Source organism: Bubalus kerabau, chromosome 8 (assembly GCF_029407905.1).
Source record: "Bubalus kerabau isolate K-KA32 ecotype Philippines breed swamp buffalo chromosome 8, PCC_UOA_SB_1v2, whole genome shotgun sequence".
NCBI classification, from domain to species: domain Eukaryota; kingdom Metazoa; phylum Chordata; class Mammalia; order Artiodactyla; family Bovidae; genus Bubalus; species Bubalus kerabau.
The window spans coordinates 94,965,782-94,984,123 of NC_073631.1; the positions used below are offsets into that span (position 1 = coordinate 94,965,782).

Here is an 18,342-nt window from a genome sequence, read left to right on the forward strand (position 1 = left end):
CTGTATCCACATAGTCAAAGGCTTTGGCATAGTCAATAAAGCATAAGTAGATGTTTTTCTGGAACTCTCCTGGTTTTCCGATGATCCAACGGATGTTGGCAATTTGATCTCTGGTTCCTCTGCCTTTTTTAAATCTGGCTTTAACATCTGGAATTTCATGGTTCACATACTGTTGAAGCCTGGCTTGGAGGATTTTGAGCATTACTTTGCTAGCATGTGAAATGAGTGCAGTTGTGTGGTAGTTTCAACATTCTTTGGCATTGCCTTTCTTTGGGACTGGAATGAAAACTTTTCCTTTTCCAGAATGGTTAGATAACTCATCAAGGTTACAGCTGAAAGGCAGCTGAAGCAGCAGTCTAACTCAAAGGGTGTGGCTCTGAAACTCATGACCTTAGCCATTGTGTTCTATTGGCTATATTGTGTTGCCTACACTGTACCATAGCTGTTTTGGATCATATCATATGTGAAAGATGAGTGAGTAGATCCTGTCATTTGTGAGAGGTATTAAAATGTCATGTGTAAGCTCATGAAGTGGGAATGGAATTGCTAGAATCACAAGAATTTAATTGAATTTCACAAAAAGACTTTGAACATCACCTAGAATTTCACCCTACCTCTAAAAACACTATGCACAAACCATCACAGAAAAATCATTTGTCTCCCTTTCGTTGTTCACTACAGCAACCTAGGTAACACATCATTAGAGCTTTAAGGAACTTTTTTATACTTAAAGTCTGGAAGTGCATATCTAATGATTAACATATCAAGTCTGGAGAATACACACACACATACATATACATACACACACACACATGCATGAATATACACATACATTATTGAGGCACAGCAAACCACCCTAGAATCAGTGCCTTAAAGTCATTTTAGTCTGGCCTTGTCTGGGATCATGCACGTAGCTGCTACAGTCATCTGGCAGCTTGACTGGGTGCTCTCATGGCTGGCAGTTGGTGTTGACTATTGGCTGGACCTCTCTCTTCCCTTGTAGATTTTCATCCTCAATATTATCCTGGGCTTTTTCATATAATGGTAGCATGCCAAGCAAATAGAGTGGGAACTGAAGGAACTTGACACCACTTCCACCACATTCTATTGGTAAAAGAAAGTCAGAAGGCCAGCACATATTCAGAAATTGGGAAGATAAATTTCCCTTCTTTTTAAAACTTTTTAAATTGAAGTATAGTTGACTTACAGTGTTGTGCCAATCTCTGCTGTACACCAAAGTGACTCAGTTTTATGTGTGTGTATATATATATATATCGGAGAAGGCAATGCACCCCACTCCAGTACTCTTGCCTGGAAAATCCCATGGACGGAGGAGCCTGGTAGGCTGCAGTCCATGGGGTCGCGAAGAGTTGGACACGACTGAGCGACTTCACTTTCACTTTTTCACTTTCATGCATTGGAGAAGGAAATGGCAACCCACTCCAGTGTTCTTGCCTGGAGAATCCCAGGGACAGAGGAGCCTAGTGGGCTGCCGTCTATGGGGTCGCACAGAGTCGGACATGACTGAAGCGACTTAGCAGCGTATATATATATACACACACACACACACACACACACACACACATATATACATATATATTCTTTACTATTCTTTTCCATTGTGTTTTATCCCAAGAGACTGGATATAGTTCCCTGTGCTATACTGTAGGATCTTGTTGTTCATCCATTCTGAATGAAATGCTGTAGTTTGCATTTGCCAACCCCAAATGCCGAGTCCCTCTTCCTCCCTTCCTCCTTCTTGGTGACAAGTCTGATAACTATGTCTGTGAGTTCATTTCTATTTTGTGAATAGGTTCATTGGTGCCATATTTTAAATTTCTCTTCCTGATGGGAGGAGTAGCCAAGTCACATTTCAAAGGGATATGCATATAAGAATGGAAGGAATTATTGTGATGATCTTTGCATGAAATCTATCACAATATATAATTATTTCAAGAATAATACTAGCTAATTAAAGCTGCTGGTTTGCTTTTTTTTTTTTTAATGATTGATGGTGCCTTTAAGAATAGCAAAACAAGGAAACACTAGTCAGACCAATTCTTTAAACTGACTAAGTGGGTCAGTTTGCTGGCACTGTATAGATACTTTGGTGATTCCTTAACTTTTTTTCATAATTTTGTTTCTTTCTTTAAGATTTTCACATCTGTTCTAAACAGATCTCTCTAAAACACAGTATAAACACCTAACAACAAGTAGAACCAATTATGGGACATATATATTCAGGTCCAGATTTTGCTAGCTTTGATTATGATGTCGCATTTTACAACACAAATTCATAACTTTTTAAAATAAAATTATGGACCAAAATAGAGGCTGAAAGTTTAGAAAGGGTCATGGAAAAATTGATGTCAAAGGACAAATAGTAAACTGTTGACCTATTATCAATTACAGAACTTAACACCTAAGGACTGTGCAAGCAAGAGGATGCAGAAAAAATGATAATGCTTTTCCTAAAATGTTTAAGGACACTAGGGAGTAGGTTGTAACCTACTAGCAACTCCACTAGGGAGAAGGTTGCTGCCCTGGAGATATGTTGCCTACTAGGACCCCGATATAGACTTACAGTTTCCATTCCTGATGCTAAAGGCACACTTAGGTCTTGCTGACCAGGTGGTACAGTGCATGTACCATGCTGCCATGTGGGCACCAAACCATGCCTTACAGGTCTTCCATTCAAATGCATTTCAGATAGCATTTAGATGAATTCCATTTTAAAAAATTACTTGTTATAATGGAGTTTGTTCATAAATTAGTCTGTACTATAAGAATAGCTGGGCTTTCCAGGTGGCACTAGTGGTAAAGAACCCACCTGCCAATGCCAGAGACATAAGAGATGTGTGTTTGAGCCCTGGGTCAGGAAGATCCCCTGGAGGAGGGCATGGCAATCCACTCCACTATCATTGTCTGGAGAATTCCATGAACACAGGAACCTGGAGGGCTACAGTCTGACAGGCACGATTGAAGCGATTTAGCACGTACACATATAATAATAGCTAAAGATGATTTTGTCACTTATTGAATTCAGATAAAGTGCTAAGTGCTTTCTAGTTTTTCACTGAATCCTTACTAAGATCCTATGTTAAATGTTATCCCATTTTACAAATTCAGTTCAGTTCAGTCACTCAGTTGTGTCTGACTCTTTACAACCTCATGAACCACAGCACGCCAGGCCTCCCTGTCCAACACCAACCCCCGGAGTCTACCCAAACGCATGTGTACCGAGTTGGTGATGCCATCCAGCCATCTCATCCTCTATCGTCCCCTTCTCCTCCTGCCCTCAATCTTTCCCAGCATCAGGGTCTTTTCAAATGAGTCAGCTCTTTGCATCAGGTGGCCAAAGTATTGGAGTTTCAGCTTCAACATCAGTCCTTCCGATGAACACCCAGGACTGATCTTCCCCAGGATGGACTGGTTGGATCTCCTTGCAGTCCAAGGGACTCTCAAGAGTCTTCTCCAACATGACAGTTCAAAAGCATCAATTCTTTGGTGCTCAGCCCTCTTTATAGTTCAACTCTCACATGCATACATGACCACTGGAAAAACCATAGCCTTGACTAGATGGACCTTTGTTGGCAAAATAATGTCTCTGTTTTTTAATATTCTGTCTAGGCTGGTGATAACTTTCCTTCCAAGGAGTAAGCATATTTTAATTTCATGGCTGCAGTCACCATCTACAGTGATTTTGGAGCCCAGAAAAATAAAGTCAGCCACTCTTTGCACTGTTTCCCCATCTATTTCCCACAAAGTGATGGGACCAGATGCCATGATCTTCATTTTCTGAATGTTGAGCTTTAAGCCAACTTTTTCACTCTCCTCTTTCACTTTCATCAAGAGGCTTTTTAGGTCCTCTTCAATTTCTGCCATAAGGGTGGTGTCATCTGCATATCTGAGGTTATTGATATTTCTCCTGGCAATCTTGATTCTAGCTTGTGCTTCTTCCAGCCCGGCATTTCGCAAGATGTACTCTGCATATAAGTTAAATAAGCAGGGTGACAATATACAGCCTTGACATACTCCGTTCCTGATTTGGAACTAGTCTGTTGTTCCATGTCCAGTTCTAACTGTTGCTTCCTGACCTGCATGCAGGTTTCTCAAGAGGCAGGTCAGGTGGTCTGGTATGCCCATCTCTTTCACAATTTTCCACAGTTTATTGTGATTCACACAGTCAAAGGCTTTGGCATAGTCAATAAAGCAGAAATAGATGTTTTCCTGGAACTCTCTTGCTTTTTTGATGATCCAGCAGATGTTGGCAATTTGATCTCTGGTTCCTCTGCCTTTTCTAAAACCAGCTTGAACATCTGGAAGTTCACGGTTCACATATTGCTGAAGCCTGACTTGGAGATTTTAAGCATTACTCTACTAGCGTGTGAGATGAGTGCAATTGTGCGGTAGTTTGAGCATTCTTTGGCATTGCTTTTCTTAGGGATTGGAATGAAAACTGACCTTTTCCAGTCCTGTGGCCACTGCTGAGTTTTCCAAATTTGCTGGCATATTGAGTGCAGCACTTTCACAGCATCGTCTTTCAGGATTTGAAATAACTCAACTGGACTTCCATCACCTTCACTAATTTTGTTCGTAGTGATGCTTCGTAAGGCCCAGTTGGCTTCGCATTCCAGGATGTCTGGCTCTAGGTGAGTGATCACACCATCATGATTATCTGGGTTGTGCAGTTCTTTTTTCTACAGTTCTTCTGTGTATTCTTGCCACCTCTTCTTAATATTTTCTGCTTCTGTTAGGTCCCTACCATCTCTGTCCTTTATTGAGTCCATCTTTATTCTGTCCTTTAGTGAGCCCATTTACAAATTAGGAAACAGATAATTTATGTTTGATCTTAGATTTGAACATAGGACTGAGTCCACGTCCTATGCTTCAAGTTACATATATTCTGATTATTCCTAAAATTTTATCTCCAGTTCAGGCCTGTCCCTGAAGCATCTAAGCTCTAACTACCCACAAAGCACACAATCTGAATTTCCCCAACATCTCAAAATTAGCAGGGCCCAAACTGAACTTCTCTTCTCACAAAACCTGTTCTTCCAAATTTTAATCAACAGTGTTGCTATCTAATCAGGGTATCTAGGTGAAGGCCTTGGAGTCAAAGAGAGGAGCACATGCAAAGATGCAAAGCAATGCAAGTTACCTGTGTACAAGGTTTCTCAGCTCACTTAACCCCAACATGCAACCTGACACCATGGACAACTGGTTATACTTCAGAAAGGTTTAGGAAATAGTGACCTCTCTCCATGGGAACCATCAATCTTCAAGTCCAAAGCCTCACCTCTGAACCACTGCAATAACTACCTCCATGGTCTTCCTACCACCATCTCTCCCGCTCTCCATTATTCCACACTATCAACAAAATTAGAGTTTTAAAAATATTAATAATATTACTGCCTAATTTAAAATCTCTGTCGACTGCTCATTTTCTACATGAAGAAGCCACATCTCAATGAAAAGTAGAAAAAGCATGTGTTTTGGAGTTGGAAAAATTGGGTATACTCGTAGTTGAACTGGATAGGGAGGGGGTGTGGAACACGAAGGAATTTTAGGGAGAGATGATTAGAAGTGTGTGTATGGCTACATATTCATTAGCTGAAGCAACTATTAGGGACTTCCCTGGTGGCACAGTGGATAAGAGTCCACCTGCCAATGCAGGGGACTCAGGTTTGATCCCTGGCCCAGGAGGATGCTGCTGAGCAACTAAGTCCATGCATCACAACTACTGAAGCCCAAGCTCTAGAGACCACAAGCCATAACTACTGAGCCGGTGTCCCACAACTACTGAAGCCTGCGTGTCCTAGAGCCTGCATGCCACAGCCAGTGAAGCTTGCTTGCCTGGAGCCTCTGCTCCACAACAGAACCCACTGCAATGAGAAGCCCGGGCACTGCAGCAAAGAATAGCCCCTGCAGCTAGAGAAAGCCCACACACAGCAGTGAAGACCCAGCACAACCAAAAATAAATAAATTTTAACATGTAAATTAAAAAAATTTTTTAATAAAACAGTTATTAAATAATAGAATAGTGGTTTGCTGAGAGGGTTGGGAAGTGTACTGGGGGGGTGACGATTTGGGGGTTCCTGACCATTTTATCAATTTTCACCACATAATCATTACAATGTATATTTGCTTTGTAATAATTCAGCAAGCTGATAGTTATGTTTTATGCACTTCTGTAAATAAGTATAATATTTCACTATAAAAATATTTTTTAAGCAGCTGACCTAGGTTTTAATGCTTCTGAATTATATCTGGTATCAATTAAAAATGAGTATTGAACTTTTCAAGGCTTTGTTGCCTTTGCACATGGTACTCCTCACACCCGGAAATGAATATCCTGTCCACCTGGAAAACTCCTACTCATCCTTTAAGACTTGCTTTAGATATCACTTCTTCTGAGAAACTACTTCCCACAGACAAATGACCGCTCCATTTTCCTGCACCTGTAATAAATCATTCTAATTAAATGACTGACTCTCCCGTTAGTCTGAATCTGTCGAGAAACACAGCAAAGCATTCCTCATTGTTTTACCATCACCTAGTTCACTTCTTGGCACGTAATAGACAACCATTACAAGTTACTAAATAGGCTTGAGGGAATGAATTCTGATTTCCATTGGGCTAAAGAAGTAAAACAACGTTCACTCTTTGCAATAAGCATCATAAGAAAAAGTTTAGTGCGAAAAATCAATTTTAGTGGTTTGGGAAAAATCCGTTTTAGCCCTTGGCCTAATAGGACACTCATTTTCAACGTAGAGCACAACCATCGTGGTGGTGGTGGTTTAGTCGCTAAGTTGTATCCAACTCTTGTGACCCCATGGGCTGTAGCCTGCCAGGCTCCTCTGTCCATTGAATTTCCCAGGCAAGAATACTGCAGTGGGTTGCCATTTCCTTCTCCAGGGGATCTTCCCAGACCAGGGATCAAACCTGCGTCTCTTGCACTGCAGGCAGATTCTTTACAAACTGAGCCACAAGGAAGCCCAGAGAACAACCATACAAGGACAATTAAAGGAACCCTATTGCATAGAATTAGTAATATTGTAGAATATGTGCCATAGTTGGACACTTAAAGCTACTAACCATTCATGATTGTGGTTTTGCTTTTATGAGGGGTGATTATTTTTGTTTAGTTGCTTTTATTTAAACTTGCAAATATTGACAAATGGGATGCTTTTTTAAGCAATTTTTGCATTTTTAGAAACCATTTTTTTTTAATTTTTTATTTTGAAACACTTAAAATTTAAAAGCAAACAAAAGGACTTCCCTGATGGTCCAGTGGTTAAGACTCTGCACTTCCACTACAGGAGGCAGGGGCCCCTGGTCGGGGAACTAAGATCTCACATGAAAGAACACAACTCCCATACTTTACCCAGATTAACCAACTTTTAATATTTTGTCCCATTTGTTTGCTCTCTCTCTCAATCTATCTATCTATATAGATGATTTTTTGAACCATCTGAGAGTAGATTCAAACATACATCCTTCTCCTTTATCCCTAATTACTTCAGTGTGTGTTTCTCAAAGCCAGGATTTTATTATCATACGTGAGCACAATACAGTTATCATATTCAGGAAATTTAACATTAATACAATACTTCTGTTTAGACTACAGTCTATGTTGGGGCTTCTCGGGTGACTCAGTGGTAAAGAATCCACCTGCCAATGTAGGAGAAGCAAGATATGCAAGTTCCATCCATGAGGCAGGAAGATTTCCTGGAGTAGGAAATGGCAACCCACTCCGGTATTCTTGCCTGGAAAACTACATGGACAGAGTATCTCAGCCAGGCTACAGTCCATGGGGTCGCAGAGTCGGACACAACTGAGCACCACCACCCCCTGCCCCACACCCTGTTATAATTTTGTCAGTTATCATGATAATGCCTTTTATTGACTTTTTTCCCTTCAATATAAGAAGCAATCCAGGATTAGTTCGGTTCAGTTCAGTCGCTCAGTCGTGTCCGACTCTGCGACCCCACGAACCACAGCACACCAGGCCTCCCTGTCCATCACCAACTCCCAGAGTCCACTCAAACCCACGCCCATTGAGTCAGAGATGCCATCCAACCATCTCATCCTCTGTCGTCTCCTTCTCCTCCTGCTCTCAATCTTTCCCAGCATCAGGGTCTTTTCAAATGAGTCAGCTCTTTGCATCAGGTGGCCAAAGTATTGGAGTTTCAGCTTCAACGTCAGTCCTTCCAATGAACACCCAACACTGATCTCCCCCAGGATGGACTGATTGGATCTCCTTGCAGTCCAAGAGACTCTCAAGAGTCTTCTCCAGTACCACAGTTCTTCAGCGCTCAGCCCTCTTTATGGTCTAACTCTCACATCCATACGTGACTACTGGAAAAATCATAGCTTTGACTAAGGTGGTCCTTTGTTGGTAAAGTGATGTCTCTGCTTTATAGTATGCTGTCTAGATTTGTCATAGCTTTCTTTCCAAGGTACAAGTGTATTTTAATTTCAGGGCTGCAGGCACCATCCACAGTGATTTTGGAGCTTAAGAAACTAAAACCTGTCACTGTTTCCACTAATCCTTTTTTTTTTTCCCCTGACCTTCATTGGCTTGCCCTAACTAACCACGAGGCCACCAGGGAACTCCCAGTAATTCTTTTTCTTTTTTTAATTGAGATATAATTGACATGTAACATTATGGTAGTTTCAGGTGTATAGCATAGTGATCCAAATATATTTGTATATATTGCAAAATGATCCCCGCAATAAGTCTAGTTAACATCCATCACCACAGAATTATGAACCTTTTTTTCTTATGATGAGAATTTCTCAAGATCTACTCTCTTACCAACTTTCAAGTATACAAAACAATATTATTAACTATAGTCACCACGATGTATATTACATCCCCAAGACTTATTCATTTTATAATGAAAAGTTTGTACTTTTGTGTTTTTGTCCTCTTCACACATTTCACTCACCTCTTCTCCCACCCACCACCCCACCATCCCTTCCCCCGCCCTCAAACCCCATCCTACCCCCCAACCCAATCTCCCGTCCCCCACCCACTGCCACGCCTACTGCTGGAAATCACCCATCTGTTCTCTGTATCAGTGAGTTCAATTTTGTTTGGTTTGGTTTTTTTAGAGTCCATATACAGACTGTATCGTATTTGTCTTTCTCTGTTTGACTTACTTCACTCTAGGTCCATTCATATTGTCCCAAATGGCAAGATTTCCTTCTATACATGGCTGGGTAATATTCCACTCACTCACACACACAGATTGATGGTTTAGGTTGTCTCCATGTCTTGGTTATTGTAGATAATGCTGCAGTGAACATGGAGGAACAGATATGTTTGATATTAATCTTGCTCACTGGTTTAAGAGGTTATTTAGCTTCTCCACTGTATGAGTTCAGTTCAGTTCAGTTGCTCAGTTGTGTCCAACTCTTTGCGACCCCATGAGTCGCAGCATGCCAGGCCTCCCTGTCCATTACCAACTCCCGGAGTTGACCCAGACTCACGTCCATGAAGTCAGTGATGCCATCCAGCCATCTCATCCTCTGGCGTCCCCTTCTCCTCCTGCCCCCAATCCCTCCCAGCATCAGAGTCTTTTCCAATGAGTCAACTCTTCGCATGAGGTGGCCAAAGTACTGGAGTTTCAGCTTTAGCATCATTCCTTCCAAAGAAATCCCAGGGCTGATCTCCTTCAGAATGAACTGGTTGGATCTCCTTGCAGGCCAAGGGACTTGCAAGAGTCTTCTCCAACACCACAGTTCAAAAGCATCAATTCTTCGGCACTCAGCCTTCTTCACAATCCAACTCTCACATCCATACATGACCACAGGAAAAACCATAGCCTTGACTAGACAGACCTTTGTGGGCAAAGTAATGTCTCTGCTTTTCAATGTGCTATCTAGGTTGGTCATAACTTTCCTTCCAAGGAGTAAGCGTCTTTTAATTTCATGGCTGCAGTCACCATCTACAGTGATTTTGGAGCCAAAAAAATAAGGTCTGACACTGTTTCCACTGTTTTCCCATCTATTTCCCATGAAGTGATGGGACCAAATGCCATGATCTTTGTTTTCTGAATGTTGAGCTTCAAGCCAACTTTTTTACTCTCCTCTTTCACTTTCATCAAGAGGCTTTTTAGGTCCTCTTCACTTTCTGCCATAAGGGTGGTGTCATCTGCATATCTGAAGTTATTGATATTTCTCCCAGCAATCTTGATTCCAGCTTGTGTTTCTTCCAGTCCAGTGTTTCTCATGATGTACTCTGCATATAAGTTAAATAAGCAGGGTGACAATATACAGCCTTGACGTACTCCTTTTCCTATTTGGAACCAGTCTGTTGTTCCATGTCCGGTTCTAACTGTTGCTTCCTGACCTGCATACAGATTTCTCAAGAGGCAGGTCAGGTGGTCTGGTATGCCCATCTCTTTCACAATTTTCCACAGTTTATTGTGATCCACACAGTCAAAGGCTTTGGCATAGTCCATAAAGCAGAAATAGATGTTTTTCTGGAACTCTCTTGCTTTTTCCATGATCCAGCGGATGTTGGCAATTTGATCTCTGGTTCCTCTACCTTTTCTAAAACCAGCTTGAACATCAGGAAGCTCATGGTTCACGTATTGCTGAAGCCTGGCTTGGAGAATTTTGAGCATTACTTTACTAGCATGTGAGATGAGTGCAATTGTGCGGTAGTTTGAGCATTCTTTGGCATTGCCTTTCTTTGGATTGGAATGAAAACTGACCTTTTCCAGTCCTGTGGCCACTGCTGAGTTTTCCAAATTTGCTGGCATATTTAATGCAGCACTTTCACAGCATCATCTTTCAGGATTTGAAATAGCTCAACTGGAATTCTATCATCTCCACTAGCTTTGTTCGTAGTGATGCTTTCTAAGGCCCACTTGACTTCACATTCCAGGATGTCTGGCTCTAGGTCAGTGATCACACCATCGTGATTATCTGGGTCATGAAGATCTTTTTTGTACAGTTCTTCTGTGTATTCTTGCCACCTCTTCTTAATATCTTCTGCTTCTGTTAGGTCCATACCATTTCTGTCCTTTATCGAGCCCATCTTTGCATGAAATGTTCCCTTGGTATCTCTAATTTTCTTGAAGAGATCTCTAGTCTTTCCCATTCTGTTGTTTTCCTCTATTTCTTTGCATTGATCGCTGAGGAAGGCTTTCTTATCTCTTCTTGCTATTCTTTGGAACTCTGCATTCAGATGCTTGTATCTTTCCTTTTCTCCTTTGCTTTTTGCTTCTCTTCTTTTTACATCTATTTGTAAGGCCTCCCCAGACAGCCATTTTGCTTTTTTGCATTTCTTTTCCATGGGGATGGTCTTGATCCCTGTCTCCTGTACAATGTCACGAACTTCCGTCCAGACTTCATCAAGCACTCTATCTATCAGATCTAGCCCCTTAAATCTATTTCTCACTTCCACTGTATAATCATAAGGGATTTGATTTAGGTCATACCTGAATGGTCTAGTGGTTTTCCCTACTTTCTTCAATTTCAGTCTGAATTTGGTAATAAGGAGTTCATGATCTGAGCCACAGTCAGCTACTGGTCTTGCTTTTGCTGACTGTATAGAGCTTCTCCATCTTTGGCTGCAAAGAATATAATCATTCTGATTTCGATGTTGACCATCTGGTGATGTCCATGTGTAGAGTCTTCTCTTGTGTTGTTGGAAGAGGGTGTTTGCTATGAACCAGTGCATTTTCTTGGCAAAACTCTATTAGTCTTTGCCCTGCTTCATTCCGTATTCCAAGGCCAAATTTGCCTGTTACTCCAGGTGTTTCTTGACTTCCTACTTTTGCATTCCAGTCCCCTATAATGAAAAGGACATCTTTTTTGGGTGTTAGTTCTAAAAGGTCTTGTAGGTCTTCATAGAACCGTTCAACTTCAGCTTCTTCAGTGTTACTGGTTGGGGCATAGACTTGGATTACTGTGATATTGAAAGGTTTACCTTGGAAATGAGCAGAGATCATTATGTCGTTTTTGAGATTGCATCCAAGTACTGTATTTCAGACTCTTTTGTTGACTCCACTGTATAGTTACTCTTTTTCCTTTTATTATGAATAAGTAATTTACAGATAGATAACAATGATTATATTACAGAGAGTTCTTTTAACCAGTGATCTTAGTGGGCTTCCCTGTGACTCAGTGGAAGAGAATCCGCCTGCCAATGTAGGAAACACAGGAGATGTGGGTTCAATCCCTGGGTTAGGAAGATTCCCCTGGAGGAGGAAATGGGAATCCACCCCAGTATTCTTGCCTGGAGAATCTCATGAACAGAGGAGCCTTGCGGGCTACAGTCTATGGTGTCACAAAGAGTCAGACATGACTGAGTACACACAAACAGTGATCTTAGTAATCTTATTTAGGTTTTAGAAACTCTCAAAGCAAAATTAAAGAGAATAAAAGTTAATTGGTGCTATAATATAATTAGAAACTGTGGTCAGTCATGTAAGTAGAAATGGTTTTCTGGTGTACTCTGACATGATTAAAAGTTAGAAAAAAATGTATTACCCTGGGTGTTAATTTATTATCAGTAAATCCATTCAATCAGCATTCACTGTGTATCCATTGTATTCCAAACATCATGTCAAACTTAGAATACAAGGATGAGTGTGACCAAGTCTCTTCCCTTTAGTCAACGAAAATTTCTTTAGTGCCAATGCACAGGTACTAGGAATACATCCATAAACAATGTAGGAGGTTCTTACTTTCCTGGAGTTTACAGTCTAATCATTGAGGAGTTTTCAATCTAATAATGAATGAAATATTAAAATATTCAATCTAATAATGGTAGCAGGTAAAACTTGTATTGCTTTATGATAATCACTTAAGACAGGCACATGAGAGATGATTACAACCATGGATTTACACGGACATATATACACAAAAGCAGCAGGGAGGGAAAGGGGAGGGGGCATTTGCAGCATCAGTTTTTTAACTCAGTTGAATTAGAAAGCTATAATAATAGATTATGAATAATCATTTTTCCAAGAAATTTTGAAATTTTACTAAAACCTATTTCTTTAGGAGAGCTGACCAGTAGATTATCTATTATTATATATTAACAGAGTAATTCATCCTCAATCATATGTTGTAAATGCTATGTGATTCAGTTTGTAAATGCTCTGTGATTTAGTCATTAAAGAGTTTTGCATGTGATACTGTATCATCATCAAAAAGGTATTCTGAGTTTTTCATTCATTTTCCCAACTCTCCTCCTTATGGCCAAGATTTATTTGCAAGACTGAAAATAAGGCTACAGTTCAGAACTGTGGAACAGAAATAAGTTAGCTCTTTTACATATGACTTCATTAGGATCTTGATCTAAAACACTGAATACAAAATCTCTATAAAAGTGAGATGATGCCTCATCTCTAACAACAAGGTATCAGAAGAAATGCACATTTTTGGCTTATGAGAACTGAGTCAATACGTGTGTCTTAGGTCTTAATTCCAGTTGAATACATAAACTACAACAAAATACTGTATTAATGGAACATTTTAAGAAACCAATTGGCATCTACACTTATTCTATTGATCTGAGATTTTAAACAATTTCCAAAATAATTTCTACAAAATGATCACATTTTTATCTTAAATTGACACTAATTTTTCCCATTCAAAAGTTCTATTTTTTCCTAATGAAAGTTGCATATTTTGCATCTGCGAAATCTCTAGATTTGGAGCCTATGCTGCTAAGACATCTTTCAAAAAATCAGGAAGCTTTCTTGGGTGTTTCTTATACTTTCAAGTCATCAGACTATTAAAGCAATTTCTGTTACAAAGATCATACATGGTGTAAGGGAAAAGTTAGGTTGGTAAGAATTTTGAAAAAGAGCAATCAGGACTTTTTCCACTTAGGCAGAAGAGTTTCTAGTTGGGAGAAAGCCCCATAGGATACAGTGTTAAGATCCTTGTTAAGACCTGTGTTGCTAGGCAGTACTAAGTTGCCTAGTGACCCCTAGATGCTAGAGTTAACATCATTGATTTCAATGCCATAGAATGACATTTACTTCTTAGTACTTTGTGGGGGAGTACCTAAATCTATTGTCACTCTCTGTTATAAAATAAATGTCTTTATAAAAACGCTAGTCAAAATTCAGTGTGTTTCTAATCATCTTATTGCTAAAGGAGATAGTGTGCCAGATGTCAGGAATGGCAGTTTCATTTACAGGAACAAAGTTGCTTTACGTTTCTCAGAATTTTGCTTTTAAAGGAACAATTGCTGTAGTATATTCAAAAATTCCCCTATCAACGTTAGTTCTCTTTTCTTAATCACTTGTGAAACCGGGAACTATAATACAATAATCTGAGAAAATATCTAATTGAAACCCTTCTTTTAAAAATATTATTGAAGTATAGTTGATTTAAAATGTTGTGTTAATTTCTGCTGTATAGCAAAGTGATTCAGTTATACATATATATTCTTTTTAATTAAGGTTTATCACAGGATATTGAATATAGTTCCCTATGCTATACAGTAGGACCTTGCTGTTTATTCATTCCAGATATGCCAGTTTCATCTGCTAATCCCAAACTCCCAACTCCATCCTCTTCCCACTCCCTCCCCCTTGGCAACCACATGTCTCTTATCTATGTCTGTGCGTATATTTCTGTTTCTTATATTCATTTGTGTCATATTTTAGACTCCACACATAAGTGATATCAGAGAAGGCAATGGCACCCCACTCCAGTACTCTTGCCTGGAAACTCCCATGGATGGAGGAGCCTGGTAGGCTGCAGTCCATGGGGTCGCAAAGAGTCGGACACGACTGAGCGACTTCACTTTCACTTTTCACTTTCATGCATTGGTGAAGGAAATGGCAACCCACTCCAGTGTTCTTGCCTGGAGAATCCCAGGGACAGGGAGCCTGGTGGGCTGCCGTCTGTGGGGTTGCACAGAGTCGGACACGACTGAAGTGACTTAGCAGCAGCAGCAGCATACGTGACATCATATGGTATTTGTATTTTTCTTTCTGACTCATTTTGGTCGGTATGATAATCTCTAGGTCCATTCATGTTGTTGAAAATGGCATTATTTCATTCTTTTTTATGGCTGAGTAATAATATTCCATTGTATATATGTACCACATCTCCTTTATCCATTCATCTGTTGGTGGACATTTAGGTCCTGACTATTGTAAATAGTGCTGTCATGAACTTAGGAGTACATGTATCTTTTTGAATTACAGTTTCGTCTGGATATATGCCCAGGAGCGGGATTGCAGGGTCATATAGTAGCTCTATATTCAGTTTTTTGAGGACCCGCCATACTGTTTTCCATTAGTGACCGCACCAATTTACATTCTATCAACAGTATAGGAGTGTTCTCTTTTCTCCGCACACCTTCCAGCATTTGTTATTTGTAGAATTTATTGATGGCTAACTGGTGTGAGGTGGTATTCCATTGTAGTTTTGATTTGTATTTCTCTAATAATTGAAACCTCTCATTTTTTAATCCTGTCTTTCTAGTCTTAGGAAGCTCATTTCTGTACAAAAAACTCTGCCAGATGAATGAAGATGCAGAATAGTGCATAAGTCGACTAAATGACTAAAATGAATGTGTAAAGATTGCTTAAGTGTTATATTTTATTCTGAAAACATTTGAAACATTTCTGTCTCATCTAACTGTCCCTTAGGATTTTACTTAAAGAAAACAAAGCACTCATGTCTTCTGGGAATTGAAAAAAAAAAAAAGAGTCTATAGAAGATACTTTATAATCTTGTTCATTTCTACATCATTGTTGTGTTAAAAGATAAAGGGAAAAATCCAAGACAAATATAAAGAGGTAGAGAAGGGAAAGGAAAAGTTAGCTAAGATTTGTTGAATCTGGACCAGACACCATACTAAGCACTTTAGATTCATTATCTAACTTACAAGCAGAGCAAAAGTAAGAAAAATAAAAATACTAGCCTTCTTATGTTCCTTGATCATGGAGATGAAAGGAGATACATATTCTTTCTTATTGTTTTTTTTTTAATTTACTTATTTAATTGGAGGCTAATTATTTTACAATATTTTGGTGGCTTTTGCCATACATTGACATGAATCAGCCATGGGTGTACATGTGTCCCCATCCCGAAACCCCCTCCCACCTCCCTCCCCATCCCATCCCTCTAGGTTGTCCCAGCGCACCAGCTTTGAGTGCCCTGTTTCATGCATCGAATTTGGACTGGTGATCTGTTTCACATATGATAATATACATGTTTCAATGCTATTCTCTCAAATCATCCCACTCTCACCTTCTCCCACAAAGTCCAAAAGTCTGTTCTTCATATCTGAGTCTCTTTTGCTGTCTCACATATAGGGTCATCATTATCATCTTTCTAAATCCCATATATATGTGTTAATACACTGTATTGGTGTTTTTCTTTCTGACTTACTTCACTCTGTATAATAGGCTCCAGTTTTATCCACCTCATTAGAACTGATTCAAATGCATTCTTTATAATATCTGAGTAATATTCCATTGTGTATATGTACCACAGCTTTCTTATCCACTCGTCTGCTGATGGGCATCTAGGTTGCTTCCATGTCCTGGCTATTGTAAACAGTGCTGTGATGAACAGTGGGGTACACGTGTCTCTTTCAATTCTGGTTTCCTCTGTGTGTATGCCCAGCAATGGGATTGTTGGATCATAAGGCAGTTCTAGTTCCAGTTTTTTAAGGAATCTCCACACTGTTCTCCATCGTGGCTGTACTAGTTTGCATTCCCACCTACAGTGTAAGAGGGTTCCCTTTTCTCCACATCCTCTCCAGCATTTATTGTTTGTAGACATTTTGATAGCAGCCATTCTGACTGGAGTGAGATGGTACCTCATTGTGGTTTTGATTTGCATGTCTCTGATAATGAGTGATGTTGAGCATTTTTTCATGTGTTTGTTAGCCATCTGTATGTCTTCTTTGGAGAAATGTCTGTTTAGTTCTTTGGCCTGTTTTTTGATTGGATCATTTATTTTTCTGGTATTGAGCTTCATGAGCTGTTTGTATATTTTTGAGATTAATTCTTTGTTAGTTTCCCATTGCTTTTTATGTGATCTAGGGGAAAAAAATCACTTTGCCCAGTCTAAAATGCTCTGGCTCTGATGCTTACATATGAGAGACAGAAATGTTAGTGCAGATTCATAGGAATTGTCACTACAATCCCAGTAGAAAATATCTAGGACACTCCTGACTATCTACAAATTCAATATTTGACAAGAGCGTAGTTGCTACACATAAACCACATTTAAAATATTGGGATTTGTCTGGACACTACACTTCAAAAGAGACCCAAACAAATAGAGGCACATTCACTGGAAGAATGGTCAGGGAAGGGAAGAGATGTGAAATCATGTCCTATGTGGAGAATTCATATAAACTGGGGAAATTTTGCTTAGCCACCAAAGACTCCAAATATATACTAGGGTGGACTTCCCTAATGGTCCAGTGATTAAGAATCCACCTGCCAATGCAGGGGACATGGATTTGATCCCTAGTCTAAGAAGATTCAACTTGCCATGGGGCAAGTAAACGTGTGCACCACAACTACGGAGCCCACACACTGCAACTCCTGAAGCCTGCATGCCCTAGAGCCCATGCTCTGCAACAAGAGAAGCCACCTCAGTGAGAAGCCCACACACCACAGCTAGAGAGCAGTCCCCAGCTGCTGCAACTAGAGAAAGCCTTCACGCAGCAACAAAGACCCAGCACGGCTAAAAACAAAACCCATACATAGATACATGATACTAAGTCGCCTCAGTCAGGTCCGACTCTTTGCGACACTATGGACTGTAGCCTGCCAGGCTCCTCTGTCCATGGGATTTTCCAGGCAAGAATACTGGAGTGGATTGCCATTTCTTTCTCCATAATTACATACATAAAATTTTAAAAACACATATGGGTTGTCAGATGGAAGAGGAAAAACAGGTGTTCTATATACCCATCTTTGCTGGGTGTGAGAAGTGCAGGAAGGCCAATTTCAATATGATAGAATAAAGAATTTTTTAAGCAAACTGTCCTTAACTGGAAGGAATTGTCTCAGGAGCTGTTAAATTCCCTATCACTTGGAAATGTTCAAAGTTTGGTGAGGCCCTTGGCAGAAATATTATAAAGGAGATTCAAACTTTAGATGGAAGACTGGGTTTAAAAAGATGTTTCTGCAGTGATTTCCAATCCAGACACTGCACAAATGACTGGTGATTGAACCAAACCTCGTGCCTCAGAATTCAGAGTTCAAAATACAGTAAATTGGAATAAACTTTTCCCACATGAACCATGCAATAAGAAATCAGATTCTTCTCACCCTTAAGTCCAATTCCAAGTGAGAATATTCCACTAATTTCAAGTGAGACTATACAAGT

The 18,342-nt window shown here is 39.9% G+C and overlaps 1 protein-coding gene across 2 annotated transcripts in view; it reads right to left on the reverse strand.

The window, feature by feature from the left end:
• The window catches only part of ZNF800 (zinc finger protein 800), a 185,116-nt gene that overhangs the window by 49,658 nt on the left and 117,116 nt on the right, over positions 1 to 18,342 (reverse strand). The window lies entirely within an intron of this gene.